Source organism: Pipra filicauda, unplaced genomic scaffold, assembly GCF_003945595.2.
Source record: "Pipra filicauda isolate LSUMZ 115617 unplaced genomic scaffold, ASM394559v2 scaffold281_size1565311_pilon, whole genome shotgun sequence".
NCBI lineage: Eukaryota > Metazoa > Chordata > Aves > Passeriformes > Pipridae > Pipra > Pipra filicauda.
Genome location: NW_024104400.1, coordinates 1 through 17,760, shown reverse-complemented (window position 1 = coordinate 17,760; position 17,760 = coordinate 1). Strand labels below are relative to the sequence as shown.

Below are 17,760 nucleotides of genomic sequence, written 5' to 3'. Positions count from 1 at the left end.
AGGACCTGCAGCGGGCACGGGCGGGACCCGGCAACGAGCCCCGGGAACAAACCCCCGAGCACGGACCCCCGGCAACGAGCCCCTGGACTTAAGAGTAAGGGGTTTGAAATCCTCAAAAGCTCAGTGATGACAGAACAGTGTCACTGCCTTTATCAGCTCATCTCTAAATTCAACATGGCACAAGAAGCTGTGCAGAAATACCCATCTCAACAAAGATCTCCCAGAGCAGTTCGAATCCAAGTGTGCTTCACTTCAGCTGTGCACAAGCACCACTCCTGCTCACCTCCGTGCTGTGTTTGACAGAGTCTGACAGAACATTCCTTTGGGGAACGTGCTGGTTCCTGCTCACGAGGAGGCTGATCCATCAGACTTACTGCCTGAGGTACAAAACACTCTCCAGAGTAATCGCCCCAACAACTGTATCAGATAGAAACACATCCTTAGAAATAACAATTGCGATGCCAAGGTTTCATGTTTTAAACTCTCTGTCTCTCCCTCCAGAGTTCTCCTGGGAATGTAGGGATGGTGTTTAAGAGCAGCATAAGGAGAATTGACAGTCCCTGTCCCACACTTTCCAGGATAGCAACACTGCCAAACTGAGCTTGTAACATAGACACTCTCAGGATAATTTGTATCTCTCATTAAATGCCCAGACATCCATGGCAGAGATTCCCAGAGCTGCCATGTGCCCCAGCTGTCCCTGAGCCCCAGCTTTGGCCTCGGCACTGAAACGCTGCCAGGACCTGTCCCTGCTGTGCAGGTCCGTGGGGCTGCAGGACACGGTGTCACACAGCACACACGGCCACTGGGTCCTGCCAGCTCCTGCAGCCTGGGCTTCCTGATTGCCGGGGATTTTAGGGGCCACCTGTCTCCAGGGCTGGGCAGGGAAACAGAGATTTCCTGTGCCTGGGAGCAACGCAGGGCCTTGCCAAGGCAAGCAAATCGCCTGGGCTTCAGGTGCCCGTGTGCAATTCCATGTCCAGGGTGTCTCCCCCAGCAGCAGGTTCCTGTCCCCAGTTCCCGATCTCCCTCAGCGGAGCGGGCGGGGCGGGGCCGCGGGGACCGGCGGGCTGGGATTGGGCGGCGGCGCTCGAGCGCTGATTGGGCAGCGCTGCCGGCCCGCGGTATAAAGGGCCGGCGGGGCGGGTGGGGCCGGTTGTGTGTGTGAGGGCTGAGGGCGCGGCCCCGCTGCTGCCCGGGCTGCGGAGGGGAGAGCGCCTTGGCCGCTGGGTTTGTGGGCCGGGGGAGCCGGGGGGCGTTTAGGGGCGCGTTGTGCTGGGCAGCGGGGGCCGGGTAAACCCCTTCCCTGCCGGGTGACCCTGGGGGAGCCGTGGCAGGACTGCGGGGCTGGTGCTCTCTGGGTGGATCGAGTTTTGCTTTGGAATTCCAAAGCCTTTCCCTGTGCAGGGTTACGAGGCAAAGACTGCTTCTTGTTTCTTTGGTGCTGCATTAATGCTTTTTGCTCGTTCTGTGTCAATTTGCAGCCTGGCTCGTGGTTTCCCCTGGTGCTGGGGAGTGGAGGCGAGTTGTGCTTCCTGCTGGGAGAGAGAAGGGCCTTGGGAAGCTGCTCCATGAGCCACAGCTGTGCCGAGCCCGGGAGTCTGTCCAGGTAAGAGCAGGGCTTATACTGCCCGTGAGGAGCTGGGTTCTGCTGCTGAAACATGCCCATGCCTTGAAATGCAAGGACAGGCAGAAGCTGGGAGGGACCCTGAGCACGTTTGAAAAGCCCTTGACTGTGGGCGAAGTGTCCAGGAGAAATGATTCCTTTTTTTGCAGGGAGGCAGTTTGTGAGGACAGGGGGGTTGCTGTGCTCTCTAGCCAAACTACTCCCCTTGGGATGTGCAGGGTGAGGAAATGTTGGCCACGTGTGGGCTGGAGCAAAGGTGTGTGGGTGGCTGTGTGTGACAGCCGTGTGTGTGCTGGAAGGGGGTTCTGGTGCCATTGGAGCTGCCAGGGAGCCAAAAGGGGCCCAGTTGTCTGAACAAGGTGAAAGCTGTGTTGGCCTCTGTTGACACCTGCACCAAAGGAGATGCAAATTTTCCCCCTCTTGGTTGCAGGCTTCCCAAAGCTCCCAGGAAAGGAAGTTTTAGATTCCAACTCCCCTTTCTGCTAAAGGTTTCCTTGCTCTCTCAGCAGGATGTGGAGTGCCACCATGTCCCCGAGGTCACCCTTTCTGCTGTTGGGAGAGCATGAGGTGGATGGAGAGGATCCCCAGGCATCTGCAGGCAAAAGGGACTGGCACAACTGTGATTTTTCTCCAGCTCTCTTAAGGTGGACTTTCAGGGTACCATGGGTAATGTGCCAGCTCTCCTGCTGGAGTTTTTGTCTTCTGCTATATTTGAACATCAAGAGTAAAACTACAGTCAGGTGTGTTCTGGAGTATGTTACACTCGTGCAAAGCTCCTTCCCTCTGTTTATTTTCTGTTCTGGAAAGCACAGTCTGGGGTTCCTGGGCACTTCCTCTTAAATGATTCCATGAAAATAATTTTGTACTGAAAGGAGAAAGGAGCTGTCTGTTTGAGATCAGATGTCACTGATAAAAGCTTGATGTTTTTTCACTCAGTAAGCTTTTAAAATATCTCATAGTGTGTAGGAATGCCTGGCTTCTAAACCTCACCAATTGAGTCTTAGAAGTTTCTTTGAAGAGCTGTTTTCAGGCAGCAGAATTGGCCCTGCAGGAGGGACTCTGTGCCTGCTCTCCCGTGGCTCCAAGGGATCTCTGGCCCTTCACGCCGGCACCGAGATTTTCTCGGGAAGGGCCTCAGATCCCCGGACCAGTCTGGGACACAGGCAAGATCCCCCTGCATTTTGGGACCAAATTGGGCCCCCCTGGAGGGACAGTGCTGTTGGTGCCCCCCGGGTTGGGGCACCCCGAGGACTCCAGCGCGCACCGAAAGGATTATTCGGGGAGATCCTCGGGGTGCCCGGCCCTGGGGAGTTCAAAGCAAGGTCCCTGCACTGGATTCAGGCATTGCTGAGAGTATCCCAGGTGTAGCTGTCCATGCTAGACATGGAGCTCTCTACTGGACTGTAATTGGGTTCTAAAAGTGGTGCTCCAAGTGCAAAGGAAGTGTGGGATTGGGGTTAAGAAACGAGCAGTGATGGTCCAATTGGCTGTTTTCTCTTGAATGTAATGGTAAGAGCTGCAGGAGTGCAAGGTGTGTGTTCCAGTCCCCAGCATTTGGTTTGCACATGTCCTGGTCAGACCCAGGTCCAACTTCCTCAGTCCTTAACCCAATCGAGGGAGAATTAAGGACTGGCAGTGTTAAGGTGACTGGTGTGACAGGGGTTAAACTGGGAAAACATTGGGGAATTCCTCAGTTTGTCTCTTTGCCAAACTCACCCAAACCTGTGCTAGGAAGAGATTGAGTGGAAAAGTTGAGGCAGAAATGAAATTAAAAACTGGGGATGTTGAAACTGTAATTGCTGGAACTAAATGTGTCAAAGCAGCAGCTCTTGTTGTGCAGGGAATAACTCCTGTCAGCAGCAAGGTCCCGACTGAAGTGGCAGCTGCAATTGTTCCTGTGGTGTGGGCCAGTGGAGTTGCAGGAGAGTGGAAGAGGGCAGAACCTGTAGGTATTACCCCTGATGTGGGATCTATATGGGTAAGGCAAAGCCAGTATCCTTTAAAATCAGAATTCCAGCTTGGATTGGTTGCAGTAACAGCTAAATTGGCTCATCCTGGTTTGCTTGTAGGACGTGAATGCAAGAACCTGCCAAGGAACCAATGGCCAAGATGATTGATGAGTGCAGGACCTGAGAGAACCACCTTGAATGACAACCTTAGGTTTAAAAGATGGCCGTTGCCTTTGAAGGAGAAAATCTGGAAAGCAGGAAGGAAGAAGAGAAGCCACCTGACTCCTCCCTGAGCCCCAGACAGCCCCTGAACTGCCTTCCTGGGAATGGTAGGACGGGGTGGACTCTGGATTGCTCCCTCTGGATGTGTGGTAAGACTGTTATACCAGGTTTTAAGAACAGCCTGTAAGCATTTGCTGCCTTGGCTAGATGGTGCAAGGGCAGCCTTTAAGCAGCTAAAGCATTCCCTGAGGAGAGCTCTGGGTCTGCCAGATCTCTCAGAACTGTTGGAAGCATCTTTGCTGGGGAGGGCAAACAAAGGACAAGGTGTGCAGTGACCCCCCTGACAAGGGACTTTGAGTTAATGGCATCCCTGCAAGTGAACTTTGTGGGCTGTTCCCCCTGTAGGGCAGGTGATAGTCCCAGCTAGAGTGATGGGAAAAATGGTAAAAGAGAGCCCCAAAAGCTGGAAATCCTCCTGGAGGCTCTTGGCAAAGAGAGTTTCCTGAGTTGCCCCTGCAAGAAGGATAGTGACAGCTTTTGAGTGCTGGTAGATGCTTTTAATAGATAGCCTTGAGTGTGTCCTTGTTGCACCAGTAGGCCTTGTCCAAGTCCCCATATTCCAGGAGATATGCCTATTAAAGTTTAAAATGATCTCCATAATCCTTTGTTGGCTTGAGGCTCTCCCCTGAGGAACTCCAGGAACTCCTGGTGCCGCCTGGGCCGATGGATTGGACGCCCCAGCCCCTCCGTTCCTGCCCAGCCCCTGGGTCCGTGTCGAGTGGTGGCACTGCCAGCCCTGCAGGTGAAGTGGGAAGGGCCTTTCCAGGTCTTGTGGGTCACATCTATAGCAGCCAAAGTTGCAGGAAAAGGACCTGGGGTCTATTATTCCTGAGTTCGGAAAGCTCCTTTTGGTTGGTGAGCAGAACAAAGTGGATCCTTCAGAGTTCCCATCCGTGTTTGTGTCTCAGCCTGTGTTATGATTCAGGGCTGTAGCTGTTGTTGTCACTGAGGAGTCAAACTCTGCTTTAAATAATGAGACACTGGCCTAATGGCCTAGTGTCAGGAAAAAAGTGGGAATGATACCTGAGTGTTGAGATGTAACAAGAGCTAATCCTTTTTGCAGTGGGATGTAGCCTGGAAACTGCACAGAGCTGAGCCAAGGGATTTAAAGGGACCAACCAAGGGAGGTGAAGAAAGAAGGAAGAAGGGAAGTGAGGCAGCAGCCAAGCAGCACCAAGTGCTGTGTAAGCAGGTGAGTTGTCTTGAGGTTCCTAAGGCAGGCACTGAGGACTTTGAGGGCTCCAGACAGAGCAGACCTGGGAAGGCCCTCGGTGAAGCCCCTTGGAAACCTTCTAAGGGTAGGTGTGTATGGTAGTGAGTGTTGGAAAATGTCCTGAACGTGGAACAGGAATGCAGGGAAGGAAGATGAACCCTCATGTAATGCTGACCCCTCCCATCAGCTGCAGTGGAGATAGCTGTGTGTGCCCTTTGGGAGCTGATTGCCAGGGCACTCGGTGGGCTGGGATCGTGGCAGGGTGTTGTAAGCAAGGAATGCCTGGCTTCTAAACCTCACCAGCTGAATCTTAGAGGCTTCTTTGAAGAGCTGTTTTCAGGCAGCAGAATTGGCCCTGCAGGAGGGACTCTGTGCCTGCTCTCCCGTGGCTCCAAGGGATCTCTGGCCCTTCACGCCGGCACCGAGATTTTCTCGGGAAGGGCCTCAGATCCCCGGACCAGTCTGGGACACAGGCAAGATCCCCCTGCATTTATAAATGAGGCCTTGTTGTGGCTTCCTACCCGTACCCGTTGGTGGGTTCCAAAGAAGGGCTCTTGAAATGCCTTTTGGGCTGTCCATTGAAGCCTTGGGACCAAATTGGGCCCCCATGGAGGGACAGTGCTGTTGGTGCCCCCCGGGTTGGGGCACCCCGAGGACTCCAGCGCGCACCGAAAGGATTATTCGGGGAGATCCTCGGGGTGCCCGGCCCTGGGGAGTTCAAAGCAAGGTCCCTGCACTGGATTCAGGCATTGCTGAGAGTATCCCAGGTGTAGCTGTCCATGCTAGACATGGAGCTCTCTACTGGACTGTAATTGGGTTCTAAAAGTGGTGCTCCAAGTGCAAAGGAAGTGTGGGATTGGGGTTAAGAAACGAGCAGTGATGGTCCAATTGGCTGTTTTCTCTTGAATGTAATGGTAAGAGCTGCAGGAGTGCAAGGTGTGTGTTCCAGTCCCCAGCATTTGGTTTGCACATGTCCTGCTCAGACCCAGGTCCAACTTCCTCAGTCTTTAACCCAATCGAGGGAGAATTAAGGGCTGGCAGTGTTAAGGTGACTGGTGTGACAGGGGTTAAATTGGGAAAACATTGGGGAATTCCTCAGTTTGTCTCTTTGCCAAACTCACCCAAACCAGGGCTAGGAAGAGATTGAGTAGAAAAGTTGAGGCAGAAATGAAATTGAAAACTGGGGCTATTGAAACTGTAATTGCTGGAACTCAATGTGTCAAAGCAGCAGCTCTTGTTGTGCAGGGAATAACTCCTGTCAGCAGCAAGGTCCCGACTGAAGTGGCAGCTGCAATTGTTCCTGGGGTGTGGGCCAGTGGAGTTGCAGGAGAGTGGAAGAGGGCAGAACCTGTAGGTATTACCCCTGATGTGGGATCTATATGGGTAAGGCAAAGCCAGTATCCTTTAAAATCAGAATTCCAGCTTGGATTGGTTGCAGTAAGAGCTAAATTGGCTCATCCTGGTTTGCTTGTAGGACGTGAATGCAAGAACCTGCCAAGGAACCAATGGCCAAGATGATTGATGAGTGCAGGACCTGAGAGAACCACCTTGAATGACAATCTCCAGGAGTTTCCAGTATTGGATTTAAAAGATGGCCTTTGGTGCATCTCCTTGAGCAAGGAAAGCCAAGAAACCTTTGCTTTTGAAGGAGAAAATCTGGAAAGGGGAAAGGAAGAAGAGAAGCCACCTGACTCCTCCCTGAGCCCCAGACAGCCCCTGAACTGCCTTCCTGGGAATGGTAGGATGGGGTGGACTCTGGATTGCTCCCTCTGGATGTGTGGTAAGACTGTTATACCAGGTTTTAAGAACAGCCTGTAAGCATTTGCTGCCTTGGCTAGATGGTGCAAGGGCAGCCTTTAAGCAGCTAAAGCATTCCCTGAGGAGAGCTCTGGGTCTGCCAGATCTCTCAGAACTGTTGGAAGCATCTTTGCTGGGGAGGGCAAACAAAGGACAAGGTGTGCAGTGACCCCCCAACAAGGGACTTTGAGTTAATGGCATCCCTGCAAGTGAACGTTGTGGGCTGTTCCCCCTGTAGGGCAGGTGATAGTCCCAGCTAGAGTGATGGGAAAAATGGTAAAAGAGAGCCCCAAAAGCTGGAAATCCTCCTGGAGGCTCTTGGCAAAGAGAGTTTCCTGAGTTGCCCCTGCAAGAAGGATAGTGACAGCTTTTGAGTGCTGGTAGATGCTTTTAATAGATAGCCTTGAGGGTGTCCTTGTTGCACCAGTAGGCCTTTTCCAAGTCCCCATATTCCAGGAGATATACCTATTGAAGTTTAAAATGATCTCCATAATCCTTTGTTGGCTTGAGGCTCTCCCCTGAGGAACTCCAGGAACTCCTGGTGCCGCCTGGGCCGATGGATTGGACGCCCCAGCCCCTCCGTTCCTGCCCAGCCCCTGGGTCCGTGTCGAGTGGTGGCACTGCCAGCCCCTGCAGGTGAAGTGGGAAGGGCCTTTCCAGGTCTTGTGGGTCACATCTATAGCAGCCAAAGTTGCAGAAAAAGGACCTGGGGTCTATTATTTCCTGAGTTAGGAAAGCTCCTTTTGGTTGGTGAGCAGAACAAAGTGGATCCTTCAGAGTTCCCATCCGTGTTTGTGTCTCAGCCTGTGTTATGATTCAGGGCTGTAGCTGTTGTTGTCACTGAGGAGTCAAACTCTGCTTTAAATCATGAGACACTGGCCTAATGGCCGAGTGTCAGGAAAAAAGTGGGAATGATACCTGAGTGTTGAGATGTAACAAGAGCTAATCCTTTTTGCAGTGGGATGTAGCCTGGAAACTGCACAGAGCTGAGCCAAGGGATTTAAAGGGACCAACCAAGGGAGGTGAAGAAAGAAGGAAGAAGGGAAGTGAGGCGGCAGCCAAGCAGCACCAAGTGCTGTGTCAGCAGGTGAGTTGTCTTGAGGTTCCTAAGGCAGGCACTGAGGACTTTGAGGGCTCCAGACAGAGCAGACCTGGGAAGGCCCTCGGTGAAGCCCCTTGGAAACCTTCTAAGGGTAGGTGTGTATGGTAATGAGTGTTGGAAAATGTCCTGAACGTGGAACAGGAATGCAGGGAAGGAAGATGAACCCTCATGTAATGCTGACCCCTCCCATCAGCTGCAGTGGAGATAGCTGTGTGTGCCCTTTGGGAGCTGATTGCCAGGGCACCCGGTGGGCTGGGATCATGGCAGGGTGTTGTAAGCAAGGAATGCCTGGCTTCTAAACCTCACCAGCTGAATCTTAGAGGCTTCTTTGAAGAGCTGAGTTCAGGCAGCAGAATTGGTCCTGCAGGAGGGACTCTGTGCCTGCTCTCCCGTGGCTCCAAGGGATCTCTGGCCCTTCACGCCGGCACCGAGATTTTCTCGGGAAGGGCCTCAGATCCCCGGACCAGTCTGGGACACAGGCAAGATCCCCCTGCATTTTGGGACCAAATTGGGCCCCCTGGAGGGACAGTGCTGTTGGTGCCCCCCGGGTTGGGGCACCCCGAGGACTCCAGCGCGCACCGAAAGGATTATTCGGGGAGATCCTCGGGGTGCCCGGCCCTGGGGAGTTCAAAGCAAGGTCCCTGCAATGGATTCAGGCATTGCTGAGAGTATCCCAGGTGTAGCTGTCCATGCTAGACATGGAGCTCTCTACTGGACTGTAATTGGGTTCTAAAAGTGGTGCTCCAAGTGCAAAGGAAGTGTGGGATTGGGATTAAGAAACGAGCAGTGATGGTCCAATTGGCTGTTTTCTCTTGAATGTAATGGTAAGAGCTGCAGGAGTGCAAGGTGTGTGTTCCAGTCCCCAGCATTTGGTTTGCACATGTCCTGCTCAGACCCAGGTCCAACTTCCTCAGTCCTTAACACAAGAGAAGGAGAATTAAGGACTGGCAGTGTTAAGGTGACTGGTGTGACAGGGGTTAAATTGGGAAGAACAAACTGGGTAATTCCTCAGTTTCCCTATTTGCCAAACTCAGCCAAACCTGTGCTAGGAAGAGATGGACTGGAGTCTCTGATCTCCTGAGTAGTTGTTCTGCATGATCTGGGAGCCTCTGGGATTAGACTGGACTGGGCAGACAGGGAGCAGTTTGTCCTGTGGAGTTGGGCTGGGTTTGTTGAGGATGCCCTGGGAGTGTGGCAGAACACCTGGAGCCACTGTCCTTGTCAGAGAGGGGCCAAGGGATGGTTGGATGGGTGAGGGAGTGGTTCAGGGAGTACAAGCACCCTTAGAGTGAGTAGTGCAGCACGTGGAAAGAAAGGGGGGGAGTTAATCCAGACAGAATTCAAGCACCTGCCCAACCTGTGATATTTTTAGGACCTCAGTGGCGTTGTGGTCCCCAGGAAGTGTTGCCCAGGACTAGGCAAGTGACTTCAGGCTTTGTCACCCCCAGAGCAAGGTGGAAGCCCAGCAGTTTATTGGTTTGTTTGGCTTTTGGTGACCAGAAGGTCCTCCTTTGGGACCAATCCTTGGCCCGTGCCATAAAGTCCCAGGACAGAAGTGTGAGTTTGAGTGGGAAATGAGCAGCCAGGAGGGTTTGAAACAGCTCAGGGAGCAATTCAACAGGCTCCGGACCTGTGGCCAATACGAGCCAGAGAGGGGGAACTAAAGGTTCCTGCCAGTGCTAATGATGCCCCTTGGAGCCTCTGGCAGAAGTAGGGTAATGTAAGGGGGGAACTGTTGAATGAGATGATCAATGGAGCATAGAGGTGTGAGAAAGAAATCCTGTTAGGATGTGAAACCGGCTCGAGTATGGTACAATGGAACTTGATGGCACAAGCTAATTGTAAGGTCCATTGTGCTTTTCAGCAAGTCAGCCTGATGTCCCGTTCTGAGAGCTGAGTTCTTCCTTGGTTCTGCTACATCTTGCCAGATAGATACCTCTGCCCTTGAAACACAAGGGTAGAGGTCATCCATAGGGGTGAGAAAGATGCTGGTGAGAGGAAGATGATGTGGGCAGGGGTGGCTGGCCCCTTGCCCTACAGGTAGGGCAGGCCCAGACTGTTGCCATCAGGCAATGATCAGGCGGTGTTTGGCTGCCATTCAGGCCTCCCCTTACACTGCGTCCTGGCCCTACGTGGTGTAATGTGGAGCTGATAAAAATGGGCTGTCAGGACTGCTGAGCTGAGCGATCCTCATCCTGCCACCGAGCCTGTGTTGCTCCGCGGGGACGCCCGCTAAGGGATGGGCACCGACCAGCTGCTGCAGATCCTGACAGCCCTGGCCTGTCTGTGTGGGTAGGCAGAGTTTAGTGATGGGAAGCCACCGAGAGGGAAGACTTTAAATATCCTTTAGTGTTCCTTTAATACCCTTTATTTAGTACTCATAATATTTTCCCTTTAATGTCCCCTTTTACTAACCAAATAGCGTGTTAATAGTTACCCATAATATTGTGTGAAGATCCTTTTTGGTATCCCTTTGACTCCCTTTTTACTAGTTATTATTATAGTGTATTGAATGCTGTTCTTAGTATTTGTTTTAATGCCACATGACAAGGTAGTTCATTTGTATCCTTTTTGAACTTTTGATTCTCTTTGCTAAGTTCATTATTCTTCCTCTTCTCACTGCAATAAAGATATTTTGTGTGTTTGAATGTTTGTGGCACTTGTCTTTATTCCGGGCATGTATCCCAACGAACTGTTCCAGGTAGGAAGGAAGTGCCCTTAGGATTTGGGAATAGGAAGTTACTGGAAGCCAGCCCAAGATCGACCCTGTTGGAGAAGTGGCTCTGAGTACGTTCTTGGGCTTTAGTGGGAACAACAAATGATAAGAGGGCCTGAAGTCCCCCTAAGGCCTTGGGTCAAAAGCTCCTCCAGGGTGCACAGGCCAGGCCATGCTCAGGAAGGCAGCCCCATGAAATGGAGATGGTGTATCCGAGCCAGAGCCAGAGCAGGGGTCGGGGCAGGAGCGAGGCCTCATGAGGGAGTTGCCAACGGCCCTGTGGTTTAAGCAACAGGTGTAGATCCCCTGGACAGTGAGCACAAATCACTGGGGCAATGGGGCAAAGCCCCAAAGCAAGTGCTGGGAGAAGAGAGGGAGCATGCATGGCTCACTGCTGGGTCAGCCAAATCTATCAGGGGGAGGCACTTTTGGAAAGCAGGAGCAGATAACCCGTGCCAGAGTCACGACGGGGGGAGGCAAAAGTAGTCCATGCCATAGTGTGTATATTGTAATACAAAGAAATAAGGCACAGAATGACTTAATGGGTACCAATGAACTGATCTGGAGGACTGTATTCCCATCCTGGATTGCAAAAATTAACTGGCTGTTGTCTCCTGAATTGCTGCAGTGCACCGACTGATATCGTGCTGGAAAAATAACACACTTCAATGTAAGTAAACCAGGGATTTTTGTATGTAAGTGCAAATTATTGCTCTGCAAATTTGAAATAAGACTTGACTTGATCACCAAATGCAAACAGTAACTCTAGGGGTCAATTAGTGAGCTTTGGGCATCAGGTTAGAACAGCTCACTGCTCCCCACTGGTGGGCCATATTTACAGGATTCTCACCACCTGCTACAAAGTTTTGGAACACTTTAATCCACCCACTAATCCCAGTAATTATTGTACTGACTTTATGAACAACAGAGTTGCTGTCTCTGGGATCAATGCCAGGAAGGTGCTTCTCCCGTGTCTCTGCCCTGCCCAGGGCTCAAAGGACCAAAGGAAAGGATGAGAAGTTGGCTGCGAATTGAGCCCCGGGGCTGCTGCCCCTGAGGAGCAGGGTAAGGGCTGTGTGTGCTCAGGGGCCCTGGCTAAAGGCTGCAGGTGCAGTGAGTGTGTGCTGGGCCAAGGCAGCCAAGGTGTGTGCAGCTGTTCCGTGCCCTCTCCCCTTGGCCCCGCCGGGGCGCCTGCCCAGCGCTCCAGGGGTGGCCAACGGGGAGCTCAGGGATAACATGGCAGGGACAGAGGTGACATTTGTAGCTGCCAACTTGGGGTAATTTCGAAGGGACCCAGCGACTGTTTGTGTAGGAAAAGGTGAGGTGCTGCAGAGGAGAGGGAGGTGGCATTTTGGAGGGGTCCCACTGAGGGGGGAGTGGAGAGCCTGGGGCTGGAGTGTGAGTTATTAAACAGGGAAGAAGGGAAGGCTGCTTGGGAGGGAAACACTCAGGGAATGTGTAGGGATGGAATGGAAATTTGGGGAGTCAAGAAGAGAAAATGGGTGATGTAGATGAAGGGAAATGTTGGGTGTAAGAGTTGATCTCATCTGTAGAGGACAGAATGACCATTTAGAGATAAAGTGAGGCAGTCAGTGGTGGGCAGGTAGGGAAAATTTGTGTTTGTAAAATCAGAGATGATGTGGAGCAGAGAGGATGTACATCATGATGGACACTGAGGCAGTCAACAGTGGGCAGGAGGGGAAACCTTTGGGGGTAAAACTTGAGGGAACGTCCAGGGCAGAGAGTGAATATTTTGAAGGATAAATGAGGTACTCAGTGGTGGACAGCTGGGGAGTGTTTTAGGGTAAACTTGGGGTAGCCCACAGGGTAGAGAATGAACATGTATTTGTACAGAGGAGCTGATTACATGTGGGTAGGTAAGGAGAATTTTGGGAGTAAAATCTGGGCAATCTGTAGCAGAGAGAATGAATACCTCGGGGTAAAGTGAGGCAGTCAGTGTTGGGCAGGGAGGGAAAATTTGTGTTTGTAAAATTTGAGGTCACGTGGAGCAGAGAATGTACATCCTGAGGTAAACTGGGGTAATCATTTGTGGACTCGTAGGGAAAATTGGGGGGGGGGAAATATCTGAGGTAATCTGCATGGTAGAGAATGAATATTGAGAGGTGAACAGGAGGTACTCAGTGGTGGACTTGTAGGGAAAATTGTGGGGGTCAAATCTGTGGCAATGTGCAGCAGAGAGAAGGAACATTTTGGAATAAAGTGAGGCAGTCAGTAGGGGAGAGGTAGGGAAATTTCTGAGTGTGAACCTTGAGCAAAACTGCAGAGCAGAGAATGAATATTTGGAGGTCCAAAAGAGGTAATCAGGAGTGTGCAGTAGGGAAGACTCTGGGGAGAGAATGACTCTTTTATGTTCAAGAAGAGGTAATCAGGAGTGGGCTGAAAGGGGAAAGTTTGGGGGTTAAGAAGGAGGTTGATTCTCTGCAGGGCAGGGAATGAACACACTGAGGTAACCTGAGGTGATGAGTGGTGAGAGACACAGAAAACTGTGGGTGTTAAAGTTCAGGTGATCTGCTGGGAAGAGAAGGAACCTGTTGAGGTAAAGATGAGGCACTCGGTGGCAGACAGGTGGGGAGAGGTTTGAGATAAGCCTGAGGTGTCTGTGGGGTGCAGAATGACCCTCTGTAGGTACAAAGGAGCTGGTCAGACGTGGACAGGTAAGGCAGATGTTGGGAGTAAAATCTGGGGCAATGTGTCCCAGAGAGAATGAATCTTTTGGGGTAAGGTGAGGCAGTCAGTAGTGGTCAGGGAGGGAAAACTTTGTCAAACCTGAGGTAATGTGCAGCAGAGAGAATGCACCTCCTGGGGTAAACTGGGGCAAACAGTAGTGGACAGGTAAGGAGGTTTTGGGGGAAAAATCTGAGGTAATCTCTGTGGCAGAGGACAAATCTTTGGAGGTAAAAATGAAGTAATAAGTAGTTTTCAGGCAGGGAAAACTCTGAGGATAAGTCTGGATATCACCTAGAGGAGAAAAGGAGCCTTTTGAGGTGCAGTGAGGCAGTCAGGGGTGGGCTGGTAGGGAAAATTTGTGTTTGTAAAATCAGAGGTCATGTGGAGGAGAGAGAATGCACCTCCTGGGCTAAACTGGGGTAAACCTTGCGGACCTGCAGGGAAAATGTGGGGGGTAAAACTTGTGGGAATCTGCAGGGCAGAGAGTGAATCTTCTGAGGTGAAAATGAGTTCCTGGGTGGTGGAGAGGTGGGGAAAGTGTTGAGAGTAAACTGGAGGTGGTGTGCTGGGTAGAGAATGAACATCTTGATGTAGAAGTGAGTTGCTGAGATGTGGAGAGGTGGGGAAAATGCAGTGGGTGCAGTGTGAGGTCACCTGTAGCAGAGAGGTTGTACCTCCTGCTGGACACTGAGGCAGTCAGGGGTGGGCAGGAGGGGAAACCTTTGGGGGTAAAACCTGAGGAAACGTCCAGGGCAGAGACTGAATATTTTGAAGGTTAAAACTTTGGGGGTTTTGAACGAGGTTATCTCCAGGGGTGAGAAAGGACATCAGGTCAACTGAGGGAATCAGTGGTGGCCAGGTGGGGACATATAGGGCAGAAATCTTTGAGGCAATCTCCAGGGTCCAGAATGAATCCTGAGAGGTGCAGAGGAGGCAATCAGGAGTGGACACCACAGCAGGCCAGGGAAGGTTCTGGGGGTAAAATGTGTGACAGTGTCTGGCAGAGAGAATGAACATTTTGGGATAAACTAAGGCAGTCATCAGTGGACAGGTAAGCCTTGAGAAACTCTCCAGGGTGGAGAATGAAAATATGGAGGTCAAAAGGAGGTAGTCAGTGGTGAGCAGGTGGGGAAAGTTTTAGAGTAAACTTGAGGTGGTCTGTAGGGTAGAGCAGGAACATATTTAGGTATACATGAGGTGATCAGCTGTGGAGAGGTGGGGAAAATTGTGGGGGTCAAATCTGTGGCAATGTGCAGCAGAGAAGGAATATTTTGGAACAAAGTGAGGCAGTCAGTAGGGGAGAGGTAGAGGAATTTCTGAGGGTGAAACTTGAGCAAATCTGCAGGGCACAGAATGAATATTTGGAGGTCCAAAAAGAGGTAATCAGGAGTGTGCAGGTAGGGAAGACTCTGGGGGTTAAAAAGGAGGTAATCTCTAGGGGAGAGAATGACTCTTTTGTGTTCAAGGAGAGGTAATCAGGAGTGGGCTGGAAGGGGAAAGTTTGGGGGTTAAAAAGGAGGTTGATTCTCTGCAGGGCAGGGAATGAACACATTGAGGTAAGCTGAGGTGATGAGTGGTGAGAGACACAGACAATTGTGGGTGTTAAAGTTCAGGTAACCTGCTGGGAAGAGAAGGAATGTGTTGAGGTGACCTGAGGGTCTGTGCAGTGGCCAAGCAGGGAAATGTTGGGCTGAGCCCTGAGTTGCTCCCGTGTGGGGCGGCTGCAGCGAGGCCGAGCCCTGGCCCTGATTTGCCAGCCATGGGCAGGGGGCTCTGTGCCAGCCGGGGGAGCAGCGGGGCCCCCGTGGCAGAGAGGGCAGGGGGGCTGTGGAGCTGCCCCGGGGGGAGGGGGGGGCCTTTCCTGGGCTGCCTCCAGCCCCCCTCGATCCCCCCCCTTGGGGGGGCTGCGCTGCCCCCCAAGGCTGTTTGGGGCAGAGAGTGCTGCCAGCTGCGTGTGCCTGTCCCCAGCCTGGCACTGCCCACAGGGACACACTGGGCACAGACCATTGGCCCAAGTTGTGTTTGCACCAGCTGGGGCCAGAGGTGCCAGGCAATCCAAAGCAAACCCTGCTCAGCCTCCAAATCCCGGGGGAAGTTCTCCAAGCTGCTCATTGACGGACTAAAGATACATTGAAATGGAACCAAGAGCACTAATAAGTTTCCTGAGAATCCCAGTATTGCTGTCCTAGAATTTTTAACAGTTTTTTTAAGCTTTTTATGACAAAAATTACTTTCTTCCTTTGATTGAGTCCCTCAGTAGGATTTGGGATTTCTTTGGATTCTGAATCCCTCCCAGTGGCCCTGACACTGGTCAGGAGCTGGCAGGACAAACAGAGTCAGAGCTCCTGGCAGGCACAGGGGCTTTCCCCCAGAGTGGATCCAACTGCTGCCCCCCAGCCTGGCCAGGCGGGATCTGCTTTGGCTCCCGGCTTCTGCCAGAGACAGAACGTGTTCCCTTGATTGGAATGAGGATCCCGTAGCTTCATCTCCTGGAGGTTCCCTGGGCAGCTGATCCACTCTGCCCCATGTCCTGCTCTCAGTTCCTGCCCAGCCAGAGCCATCTGTGCCAAGGGCACGAGCACTCCCAGCCTGGATAGGGAATGGGGGACTGGCTTGTGCACAATTCACCTAGAAAGTCAAACGAGGGGATTGTTGGGCAGCGGCTTTGGCCGACACGGCAGCACAAAGATTGTTCTCTGCAGGGGGCCCAGGTTTGGGTTCCGGTCTCAGCTTTGCAGGTTTGGATGAATTCTACCTACAGCCCGCAATTCCATGCCGAATTCCTGCTGCAACAGCCTCCCAGTGCCTCCTGGAGCCCGGATGTTCCCCCGCAGAGCTGCTGCTCTAACGCCAGGTTTGCCAGGAAGCAGCCACAGTTCCAGGTTTGCTCAGCGGGATCGGGACAAGGACAGGTTGATATTCCACAGACTTTGCTGTTTCTAACCCTCCTCCCCCAGCCCCGCTGGTGTCCCTGGGGGGACTTGAGCGAGTTCGCTGGAATTCGGCCGCTTTTCCGCCCCGGGCCGGGCTCCAGGGGATGGGTTCGCCCAGGAGAAGGCGGGGGCCGGACGCGCTCCCGGCCCGGGGCGAGGCAGCCCCTGAGCAGGGGCGAGGACGTCTCTCCGGCCGGGAAGCCGCTGTCCCTTCGGAGCCTCGGGAGCGGCCCCGGGGAATTCTTTTCCCCGAGGAAAGGGATGCACAGCCCTGCCTTCAGGGCACCTCGGCTCTGACCCACCTGTTCCAGCTGTCCACGGGCTCTGCAGGTGCGGTTGGGTCCCCGAAAAACTGCGAATTGCCTCCGAGCCCGACTTTCTCCGAGCATCCCCTTTTCTTTTCAGGCATCTCCGAGGGCTCTGGCTCGGGCTTTAGTGCCGCTGAGGGCACATGGCCCCGGCTTTAAGGCTGCTGCTGGCTGCTGGGCTCCGGCTGGAAGGGCAGGGATTTGGGGCGGGCGGGACACGCGTGGGGGGCGCGGGGGAGCTCTGGGAGGTGGGCCCTGGGAATGGCTGCCCGCGCTGCTCTGCAGCCCCGCCGTGCCGACCCTGCCGAGTGCCGCCTGGATTCTTTGGGTGCTTCTGGGCTGGCGCTGGGGCGTGTCCGGGGTGAGGCATCTCAGGGGGCCCGTTCAGAGCAGCCCCCGGCTGAGGAGCCGCAGGCAGTCCTTTCCCCGTGCCCACCCCGGTGCCCGTGGCTGGTTCCCCCCCGGGATGTGCGTTTGGCAGACGAGCCCTGCTCGGGAGACAAATCCATCTTGTGCCCGATGGAAGCGCTGGCCCGGGGCTGCTCCATCCCTGCTGCCAGGAGCTGTGCTGGGAGTCCTGCGGCTGCGGGCGGGATAGCCTGAGCTCCGGACGCTCCGGAGCGCCGGGAGCCCCGGCAGGGCAGTGCAGGGCACAGCTCCTCCATCCCCTGGCAATAGGAAGCCCAAGCAGGGCTGGGTCACTCTCTGTCGCTCCGGCCTCCTCCCGGCCCGCGTTCCCTGCCCACTTGGGACTGCCCAGGAAGCCCCGAGAACGTTCCTGGCGGGAAGCGGGAGCCGCCGAGGGCTCCGTCCCACTCCGGGCCCGAAAAGCGGCCCCGACCTGAACCCCCCCCGCATTTTGGGTTCCGAAGGCTCACCTGGAGGAGACGCCCCCCCGCAGGCGGGACCAGGCGGCGACACTCGACCGACGCCTTTGCCTTGGAGCGAGGGATCCCTCCCGACTCGGTTGACTCCTTTATCCCTGGAAATGAGCTCGGTTGTCGCACGAGCACCTTTGCAGCCGTTGGGCGAATCCCGGACAGGGCCGGAAAACCTCCCTGAGCAGGGCAGCGATGAATTGGTGCCCGTCCCCAGCCGGGCACAGCCCAGCCGGCCCCGCTCCCTCCGGCCCGTGGCCGGGAAGG

The 17,760-nt window shown here is 53.6% G+C and overlaps 2 long non-coding RNA genes across 7 annotated transcripts; one reads left to right on the top strand and one right to left on the bottom strand.

The window, feature by feature from the left end:
* Positions 1-271: 271 nt before the first annotated feature.
* Positions 272-3,880, top strand: LOC120323532. 5 transcript variants are annotated; one of them, XR_005564067.1, is made up of 3 exons: positions 272-382; positions 1,485-1,609; positions 2,134-2,362. It is a non-coding gene; the product is annotated as an uncharacterized LOC120323532 (long non-coding RNA). The 5 variants fall into 5 exon arrangements; XR_005564066.1 differs by lacking the exon at positions 272-382 and adding an exon at positions 1,168-1,230; XR_005564070.1 differs by lacking the exon at positions 272-382 and adding an exon at positions 3,697-3,880 and having other exon boundaries at positions 1,459-1,609; positions 2,134-2,367.
* An 11,657-nt stretch (positions 3,881-15,537) lies between these two features.
* On the bottom strand, positions 15,538-17,071 carry LOC120323529. 2 transcript variants are annotated; one of them, XR_005564061.1, is made up of 2 exons: positions 16,130-17,071; positions 15,538-16,002 (listed from the first exon to the last, which is right to left on the bottom strand). It is a non-coding gene; the product is annotated as an uncharacterized LOC120323529 (long non-coding RNA). The 2 variants fall into 2 exon arrangements; XR_005564060.1 differs by having other exon boundaries at positions 16,134-17,071.
* Between the last annotated feature and the right edge of the window lie 689 nt (positions 17,072-17,760).